Source organism: Lepisma saccharinum, chromosome 11 (assembly GCF_977018435.1).
Source record: "Lepisma saccharinum chromosome 11, izLepSacc3.1, whole genome shotgun sequence".
Lineage (NCBI taxonomy): Eukaryota > Metazoa > Arthropoda > Insecta > Zygentoma > Lepismatidae > Lepisma > Lepisma saccharinum.
Genome location: NC_139239.1, coordinates 62,789,896 through 62,801,013, shown reverse-complemented (window position 1 = coordinate 62,801,013; position 11,118 = coordinate 62,789,896).

The following is an 11,118-nucleotide window of genomic DNA, read 5'->3' as shown; positions in this document are numbered from 1 at the left end:
ATGAGTACAAATAGCTCTATGATATGGGATATGTCAATTACATGTATAATTTTGAGTACAAAGGAATTAACACATACTTAAGCATATTAAAAAGTATAAAAGAGTATAAAATAAAATTACATGTATAATTTTGAATACAAAGGAATTAACACATACTTAAGAATATTAAAAAATATAAAATAGTATAAAATAACGTAACAGAAAATAGAAGAAAAATCGAAGGTTATGTCTATGAATAAGATGAAAAATCAAAGGTTATGTATATTAATGAAAAATATGATCTAAGTACTCCTCTGTGCTGTAAAACAAATACTTCATTAGCAAGCTCTTTACTGTCATTTTAAATTTAGTTCGATTATGATTCCTGAATTCCTTTGGCAGTTTGTTATAAAGTTTTACACCTTGAAATCCTAGACCATTATGTGTTTTGGATGTGCGGACAGTAGAAAGGTGAAGGAAGTTATGCATACGAGTGCTGTATTTGTGTACGTCTAGATTTTTTGAGAAGATTTCAGAATTTGTATGAATAAAGTACAATGTTTCTAATATGTACAAACATGGAAGAGGTAATATTTGAAATTCATTGAAAATTTGTTTCGTTGGGCTTCAGAGGGATACATTTTTCATAATTTTTAATATCCGTTTTTGCCAAATAAAAATTTTCTGCATTTTGGGTGAACTGCCCCAGAAGGAGATACCATATGTAAGTACAGGTTGAATCTGTCCAAAATATACTGTCCTTAAAGCATTCAAAGTTAAAACATTTCTCAAAATTCTCATCATGTAGCAGAGCCTGCTTAACTTTTGAGTTAAATTAGTAATTTGCATGTCCCAAGACAGGGTTGTGTCTATCCATACTCCTAAGAATTTTATTGCATTGCTTTCTTTGACGACTTCATTGTTAATAATTACATTTAAGTTTTTTGTTTGTTTTACTGGGTTAAAATTTATTAGAACTGTTTTATTAACATTCAGGAAAAGCTTGTTGTTGTTTAGCCAGGTGTTTAGTTGTGCCGTTGTCAAAACGGCAAAATATCAAAATGAAAGTTGCTCATATTCCAGGCTTTTTACTATATTATTTGTATCATCCTCGAAAAGTATTGTTTGAGACTCTGATAAGGTTTCTGGAAGATCATTTATGTAAAGTAAAAATAAAACTGGTCCTAGTTTCCTCCTTTCCTCTCTTCTCCTCCTCGCAATTTTCGTTCTTCTTATTTCTTATGTCCTTTCTTTTCTTTCCTCCATTCCTTGTGCCCTCTCTCCTCTTCTTTTCTCCCCTGTTATTTTGTTTTGTGTAGACTCATAATCGATGAAAAAGTAGGGAAGTTTTAAAACACAAGAACGATAGATTTTCGCAGTATTGGTCCTTTCTTTTTATATAGCACAAAATCAGTGGCGTATGCTGGTTCTAACGAGTGGGTAATCTCCGACCCTTGATCCTCAAACTCCAAAAGTTTCCGTGCAATTTATGTCAGGATCCATATTGGATTTAGGAATATTGTGTCGGAATGTTTGTCTTATTGCTACAACCACAATCAATTAATTCTCGTTATTGCAGTTTAATATACGTGTAGAATTTCAAATAATAAAACAAGACAGTATTATAAAGCTATAAAAAAAACAACCTGTGAAATATAAAATGAAAGACGTGCACTAGTGAAATAAAAACCCGCAATATTAATTTAAGTGCAAAATTCAACTTACTCCAGGACCCGATTACTTGTGCTGTACCACATCCAAAGCACGCTGTTTGTACAGTTGCACGTCAATACGTGTCTGTGCGAAAGATTGCAACTTAACAAAGGAAGTTATGTGAGTTTTGGATTTTTCATGTTTGGCACAAGCGTTGCAAAGATTACAGTATCCGCCAGGCGTCCATACATTCTTTTCAGCCCCGAAAAGTAAGCACGGCCAACAAAAAAGCAAAGCTTATTAACACTTACACTTCCTGTCAACTATGTTGTTTTGTCATAATTTGCTTGCGAAAATGCCTCACATATTCCCGATTTTTGTCTTTGTGTGTAGAAATAAGTTCAAGCGATGACACTGGCCTACCTGTATTAACAATTTGCAACTTCTCCTGAAAATATCTTGTTCCAAAAGGTTTCACCAGCAAATCTTGTATCACATCCATTACCCTTCAACACAGCACTATCACGACAAACACTAACACCTAAATAAATAATAAACACGAAGCACAGCACGAAGCCAACGACTACACGCATTCAGTTTCACGCGCCAAACTTCTGTTGTTGTGTTCCTGGCTCAGAATGAAATTCCCTATGAATGATAAAAAAAAATATCCCTTTCCGAGCTCGAAATGACAGGTTTTAAAAGTTCGAATCATTGCAGGCCAGAGCCAGAATTTTATTTCGGGATAGGGATCATCCCTTATTAGCAGCCGCCACATAAAGTTGAAACAGTGGGGTTAGAAGTCCTGAAGATGAATCTCAGATTATTACAACGTATTATGCAAGGTGTTTAATCCTGCTAATGAAGTAAAATTAATTACCACTATACACTTTTTAAATTAGATATTTGTAGGATTTCGTGGAGGGGGGTTTCAGCCCCCCGAGTCCTCCACCTGCCTGATGTGTTTTTTTTTCGTTTTATGTTTAATTCGTTCCTCTTCATCACTATTAATCTAAAGAGGCGGAATATAGCAACTTAAATTAACTAATATATATATATGTATAAAATTTATTTTTGATATATTTCCCTTTAAAAAAATATTCAGTTCCGTGAAAGAAGTATTCTCGCTGCTTTTGAAGATTAGAGAGGAGAAACAATCACTATTTTTGTAAATACAAGGATGGGGGAGTCAGCATATAGGTGTTTTAATTGCTTAAGCTTTGAATTTTAATTTAGTTTGCTTCATCTTCAATATTTAAGCTTTTTCCTTTTGATAAATTTATGTTCAAGTAACAGAAATCAGCAAGACAAAAGCAAAAGTAAAGTGAAAATTAGCGTAGAATTGGTTTGCCCATGTTATTCAATTTTCCTGTTCTTCGCATTCTACCGGGTATGTTTTCCCTAGTTCAGCAGAGGGAGCGGAAAAAGGCTCTGAAGGTTGAGAGTGCGACCGGTGGACTCTCACAAGAAAGAGGTTACCCTGGGCACGGAATCACCGCGTCTGAGAAGCAGTGTTTCCTCCCCCTCTTTCCTCTCTCCTCCCTCCTCGCCAAGGGTTGTAAAGGAAGCGGGAGGAATGACGTCAGGGTGAGATTCCCCAAAGTCATTCCACCGGCTGGAGGCGGGTTCCCGGACATTCAGCGGCAAACGGTTGGAAGCATTCGCGCGCTGGAAGCAAAGAAATGTATGCATCGAAATTGGTTTGGAAGAATATTGCGAAGAAATTTATATATATTTAAAAAAAAAAAAATTACAGCCGGGTCATCTGCGATTACCTAGATGACCCCGAGTATACGCCGCTGCACAAAATGTTTTGAATTTACGTATCACACCCCTCATAGTAGGTAAGTCTGCCCACTATAAGTGAATTCCAGATTCTGGCGCCACCTACGGTGAACTCATGCGCCGCCTTTATAAGTAAATTAAAAGAGAAACAAATACAGAATCGTCATTTTCTTCTTGTGCAGTTTGTGTAGAACAATTTTACGAAGCGGATGTAGTTCCTGGATATCTCACCAGGTGGAAGCACCGAACAAGACGACCTTACGGTATGTAAACAAACAACAGGTGGCAGCACATGTCAAGAAATGCATAGATATATGAGAAAGGTAACTTTTGTATTTACACTACAACAATTATTAGTTTATTTAACATGTGTTTATCAACGATACTTTTATGCTACTATATATCAAAGATGGCTAATGCTTCTTTTAGAATTATAGCATTGCGTTAAGGGGGAGCTTTTCATAACATAATAATGAACAGTATTGGTAAGAAACAGTGGCGACTCGTGGCTTTTCTTAGGTGTAGGAAGTTATGATCAACAGACCAAAAGAGCGAACAAAGAAAAGGCTTTGAAAATGTGTTCAATTAAACAGACACACGTGTCACTTGTACTGTGCACTGCATTTAGAATGTTAGCTGCAACCCTGTACCCAAGGGAGGCATGCCCTTCTAACAATAAAATATTTACATGCATGCGATCCTAAAAATACATACGAAAATATAACATTGACAATTTTTCAGATTATGAAAGAATTTCGATTTTTCTCTTGCGTAAACGAATGGGTTGTTGGAGATAGGGAAGCTCCAGAAGTCTGCAGTCTACAATATTTGGTCGCTTTAATTTTTTAACAATTGATGGGAGGCTACCAGACATCCCGATACCCGAATTAAATTCATTACAAGAATCATTGCTAATACGTAGGCCTACGTCATTTATTTTATAAATATATTATTTTCTAAATATAGAATTATCGTGTCTGTTCAATGATACTGGTAAAAGAAAATTAAAAGAAATTTGAAAATATTACAATTTGCGGAATACAGTACTATTCTAATACTTCCGAGAATTGAGTGTAAACAAGAAGCACCAAACTGTACTATGTGTGACAGCCTTGGTCTGTAAGCGATTGCTTTGCTGCTTGTTTGTCTGGTTGGGAAAGCGGGGGGCGGGGGGGGGGGTCTATGGGGAGTTTTATTTTTTTCCCAACTCTGCAATTGTATGTCCAGCTGCAATACTACCATAGCGTCGTTGTCGCATCTAATATTCCACCAGTATTTCGAATCTTCCCACACTAAAATAATAAAAATATCCTGAGTATGGGACTAGTTAGCTTGCAAAAATTCACACACCGCGCCACTTCATTCGATAACAACCTCGAATTTTTGAGTGAACCAAGCTGGTTCGACCACAGACATTATGTATATACGTCTATCTGTGGTTCGACGTTCGTGGGGTACTCCCTGCCTGTTGTCGTGTGTATTGAGAACAGCGTTGCCAACCTCCTGATAAGAAGAATTGTTGCTTCAACTCATAAATTATGCTAAATGCAACTAATTATGTAGTTTGAAGTTCAATTTATGGAGCTATTTTGGAGTTGTGGAACTTGGGTTATCCATTATTTACTACAGTTAAGCAACATTGAGAATTTCGCCCATCAAATCAATTACAGTGTATAGTGTGCTTGAAAAAGTTGGAGAAAATTCGACGATTGGGAACGGCAGCCTGTATCTTTTATTTGTGACCTCCAACTTTCTACCGATTTTCTTTCATAAAATTTTCATTTCCTAATCGGGGAGTATAAAGAAAAGATTAAAACAAGAGGATGGAACGGGATGTGATTGTAAAACCTTGTCCTTTAATCAGCTTACTTTGTCTTGTTTGGAACAAGCCCGCTAGAGAAGTACAAATGAGATATAAAATAACTTTCCTCAAAGTATCTTCCTTTGAATGTAATATATCTGTCGCTCAAAGACGCGCGTTTAGAGCACTTTGCCAAACACAGGGTGCCGGATGCCAGCGAAGTTCAAATTATGCTAGGTTTAGAACAATAATCCAGGGTTGGCATCACTGAATGTAGGAATCCCTCGATGCTTCCTCGCTGGCCATTTAACTGAGCAACCCCGTTCCCCTCTCTTCCACACCCCTCGTCCATCCCGCTGTAGGTGGAAGATGAGGTTCCTCAGCAGCAGGAACAACTGTAGTCTTTGGGCGGCAGATGGAACAAGCCATGAGAAGGCGAGTGACAGCGAACAGTAGCAAACTTAGTAAAATGTACGCATATTGCGCTCATAATTTAATAACGTGCATTAAACTCCTAAAAAAGTAGATAACTGGAAATAATAATAGGAAGTTCCTACATGGAGGAATCGCCCCTGGTAAGAAAAATTAAAAGTAATAGATTCAACGATTCGACAAATTTATCATCATCGCCAACGAAACAAATTAACAATCAAATGTAGATATTATTCAAACGCCATACCAGTTGTCTAATTTTCTACGTTTCTACGACATTCGCGACGATACAATTGAACGATGTATCGATGAAACTGTATTTGTCCATCGAAGCTTAAGTTCTTAATTGAGAGTCAATATTGGTGGGGCGGCAGGTTTCCTCCCTCGAGGTTCTTTTGGGTGACGAGAGGCGGGAAGTGATTACCCTCCCTCCCCCTCGCCCTCCAAAATTGGTACCTGTGGCTCCGTGGACTTAAGGTCCCTTCACAAGTGAAAAACTAGTGGCGCCGCTCAGTGGAGCATTTGTGGACCGTCTGCAGCATACGCTGAACTCTATATAACCCAGTCGATAAAAGTTTCATGTCGGAAATGATTTTGATCAGATGGTAGAACACCACTAGGAGTGAAAAATCCGAAAAGTCCCCACACTTCCCGCGGTCCTCCCACCCCCACACGTGCTACCACAAACCTCAGATATATTGAAGACTCTTAGTTACTGACCTATATCTCCGTTACACGTAACTAATGGTCGTAAGCAGATAATACTTGTTTTTGTAGTGTTGATCCTCATTAGATGGGCTACAAAAAAGGTCCTATTGGATTTTTCGCTAATGTCAATGGATTTTCCGTATTTTTTTAAAAAAAATATTTAAAAAAAAATCTAGTACATTTTAAAGTTCTTAGCTTTATTCCGACTTCGCGTCTATTTGAAAGGCTTATAAAATTAAATTCATTTCAACCCACCATCGTGAGGAAATTGGGTAGCTCCTGTAACGACTGAGGGATCGACGTGCTGACCACACGTCACCCCATTACCGGTTGAAGATCTCCACACCTTTAGGTAGGATTGTGGGAGGGAGACTGGCAGTCGGGAGATAGGGCAAGGCCCTTCCAGGGCTGTCGAGCCACGAGTTATTTATACAGATAATTATTAAATGTTATTTTAAGTATCATTGGCAATACTTAATGTTTTTTAAAACCAACATTACAGATTTTTTCTGTATGCGTTCAATCTTATATTTTTGGGATTTAGAATTTGGCGCCCGTACAGAACAAATTTACTTCTAACTAAGCATTTATATAGCATACACAAAGAGCACATATCATTTAAACTCTCAACAATTACGTAGGTAGTTACTCCTATGTATCCTTCAATTGTTTTTCTAAGTCCTATTTTCTCCTTCTAACTGCTCACGTTGTACCAATCAAGTAGCTATTTATTTTTTCTTCCTGCTTTTTAATCAATGCCGCATTATTTTCCAGTTTATGATTAGCTAACTCAAGCGATTTACTTAATTCGCGTTCACAATTTATATTTGTTTTCTTTGAATTTTTCATTTCCTGCTTTAACTTGAAGCAGTTCATTCATATCTACAATAATCGGCGCTTTCATTTCACTTCGTTTTGTAAACCACTTCATATTTGTCCTGAATTCCGCATATTTTCTTTCATTATGTGCACATTTCAAATGGCATAACTTCAAACCGTTTGAACACTATATCTTTGAGTAAATGTCCTTCCGAGACACAGGTTTATCATGACATTCGATACAACTTCTCATCTTTTCCGATATATCAAACAGTTTGATATTAACACCTCAACGGCACCCTTGTATTTTTTTTCGAAAACCGAGATGGCAACACTGTTTGTTTACACAAGAGTAGTAGCATGGCCGTATTTAGAGTTTTTTTTTAGGGTTCAACCCCTGCTCCCCCCGAAACTTTTGGCATGTTGGATTAATGGAAGTTTAGAAACCAAAATTTATCACATTTTCAAAAAATTATTCGCAGTTTCACAAAAACACAACAGGAAGACAATGTTGAAATGATCGAGCTAGAATTTTCAAACATATTGAATTCTGAAATTTGAGAGAAAGGGGGCTTAATTCTAGCAGCTCATCTGCGACCCCTTCGTTTTCACTTCTGCTGTCCTCTTCCCAGTGCTGTTCATGGATCAGACATAAAATTCCCTTGTGATTGTCCCAAAATTTCCAATGGTAACACTGTTGAGCCTTGTTTCCATGTTTATAAAACATTCAAATTCACACCAAGGCAAATTTATTGCATAAAAAATATACACTCGTATTACAGGGTTACGTTATGTTTTTAGTGTATATTTTTTATACAATAAATTTGCCTTGGTCATCATTTGAATGTTTTATTTTTTACCAAAATTCCCGTTCCAACTTTTTAATTCCCTGTTCGATAAGAGTTTCAAACCTAGGATATCGAGCTACTTAGCGCGTTACATTCACTATCCTTCACCCAGCAGTTAATATAGTACTATATACATTTAGCCTATATGCGGTTCCATAAAACGTATACTTGTATAGTACATAGTGGTTCTATATAATGCTGTTTGGTAAGTATAGGAACAATATGAGCGTCGGAAAGTGGGATCGAACTGGTCCATAGACACCCCCCCCCCTTTTGACATCGTTTATTGCAAGTTACAAAATAGCAGAGCGTTTGTTAGTTTTATTGTTAATAGCGAAAATAAAGTTCAGTAGTTAGTATTCGAACAGAATAACCAAGGACAAACGGCGTTAGATCGAAAAATTTCGGTTACAATACAGGCACCAAGTTGTTTTACCATTTAATGCAAAGAATAACTGGTTCCACAGTTTCAAAATTCCAAAAATTAAGTTTTATGTGAATGGTCAAAGAACATAAGCTTTATGACTAAAATTTCACTCTTACTTTTAAAGCTTTTTCTTGAAGGTATCTAAAATTTAATAACAAAATATAATAACTGTGCATTTCAATACACACTGCATGAAACGTAATAATAATAATAATAATATAAACATTTGTGCTGCATATTTACACTTCTGATGGATAGAGTAGAAAAGTCCCCTCAAGGATAAGGACAGCAATAATAATAAAAATAATAGTAAAAATACGTTTGCAATAAATTAGTTAATTATTATGAAATTTTAATAATTATTATTATTATTTAATAATAATAATTATTATTATTTCTATTATTAACATTTCTTGCGACGCCCATGGGAACAATTATAAGTGAACACCCCCACCCCGAAACTTTATCCTGCCTACGGCCATGAGTGGTAGAACTTGATTGATTGATTGATTGATTGATTTAAAACTTTTTTTGGGTGCGTCGGCACTAAAGGCCATTTTGCACCCTTCAATGTATACGGGGAAGTAGCCCCTTATCTAAAATTCTGACTAAAATCATAAAAAGGGGTGTAAATAGCCCCTTGGGAAAACATTAAAAGTGCAAGGTTGTAAAAAGACCTGCACGAGACAAACAAAACACATTAAAAAGTCAGAACAACCAAACTAAAAACCTCCTTACAGACGGTGGAAGAGTCCAGCTCTTCGTAAAAAACTAAAAACATTTGATAAAATGCTGCTGCCATCACCCAACAGGGATGACAAACAGCCGGAAATGTTAAAAGTCTGCCGGAGGTAAGCAAGATCGACACATTCAACGAGAATGTGTCGAATGCTTAATAAAACATTACAAACACGACATAACGGAGGGTCCAGCCCTTGCAGCAAGTGACTATGCGTAAGACGGCTGTGTCCTAGACGCATGCGAGTTAGAGTGACTTCTTCTCGCCGAGAGGGACGGGACGAGGAACGCCAAGCACCTATGGTGGGCTTAATAGCGTGAAGCTTGTTCCCCGTTTCCGTATCCCACTCGGCCTGCCAAGTTTCAAGAAGGCGACAGCGGAACATGTTCTGCAGGTCGCTAGCTGGCAAAAGGTGGACGAGAACATCGCCGTCCGCATCAGCAGACTTGGCGGCAGCATCAGCTGCTTCGTTCCCCTGAATGCCTACGTGGCTAGGGACCCAACAGAAGTGTACATCGGCACGGGCAGATAGGGACACAAGCCGTCTGAATATGCGTTGCGCTACCGGATGCCGGGAATACGGCGAATTCAGGGTCTGCAACACGCTGGTCGAATCACTGCACACAAGGACTTTCTTCAGACCATTGACGTCTGCAAAGTCCAGTGCCTTTAGAATGGCGTACAACTCTGCCGTATAGATGGAACAGGTGTAGCAAGTAACTGGAACTTTGAGAGTCTAGGACGAAGGCGCAACCAACTGATTCGAATGTCTTGGACCCATCCGTGTAAAACAAATTAAAATTGGGGTGCTTCGCACGAAGTTCTAAAAACCGTTGCTGGTATACAACCATTGGTGTCTCTGACTTTGGAAGGGCAGTCAGAGAGAAATCGATAGAAGGTGCAGGAAACTCCCAGGTAGGGAGAGGCGAAATGAGTGGAGAGACGCCAGGAAGATCACTGTCAACACCAAGTGCTGACAGGATCTCGTCTGCACGAACACCAAATGGTCTAGTGACACTAGGGTGGAGCCGATACCTTGCCAGCCTACCCTCGTCTGAGATGGTGTGGAATGAAGGATGTGAAGGCATCGAGCGAAGATGGAGGAAGTAGTTAACTACCAGCCGTTGTCTTCGCAGAGACAGCGACGGCTCAGATGTCTCTACATACAAACTGGCGACTGGACTGGTCCGAAAGGCACCAGTGCACACACGTATACCAGCATGGTGGACAGTGTCTAGGATGCGAAGTCTAGATGGGCGAGCAGAATAATACACAACACATCCATAATCTAGCTTCGACCTGATGAGTGCACGGTATAGGCGAAGCAATACCGTCCTATCAGCACCCCAAGAAGTATGAGATAAGACGCGTAAAAGGTTGAGAACTCGAAGACAAGAGAACTTTAACTGGCGAAGGTGAGGTAGCCATGTTAATTTCTTATCGAAAATGAGGCCCAGGAAGCGGACCTCATTCACGAATCACAGGGGAGACTTCCCCATGTACAGGTCAGGATCTAAATGACATGTACGCTGACGACAAAAGTGAACACACACGGATTTCTCGGATGAGAAGGTGAAACCTGTTTGGGAGGACCACTCAACCAAACGGTTTATCGTCAGTTGGAGTTGACGAGAAACTGACGCGAGATTCCGTGAGCGACAAAAGATCGTGAGGTCGTCGACATAGAGGAGGCCATGTACTGGGGAAAGAATGTTTGCCATAACACGGTTTACTGCTATGGCAAACAGAGTCACACTAAGTACGCTGCCCTGCGGGACACCGTTCTCTTGTTGGTGAAGATCCGAAAAGGAGTTCCCAACACGTACGCGGAAAAAGCGATCTGATAAAAAATTTTCAATAAAGTACGCCATATGGCCACGCACGCCCCAAGAATGGAGCTGCTTTAGGATGCCAAAGCGCCACGTTG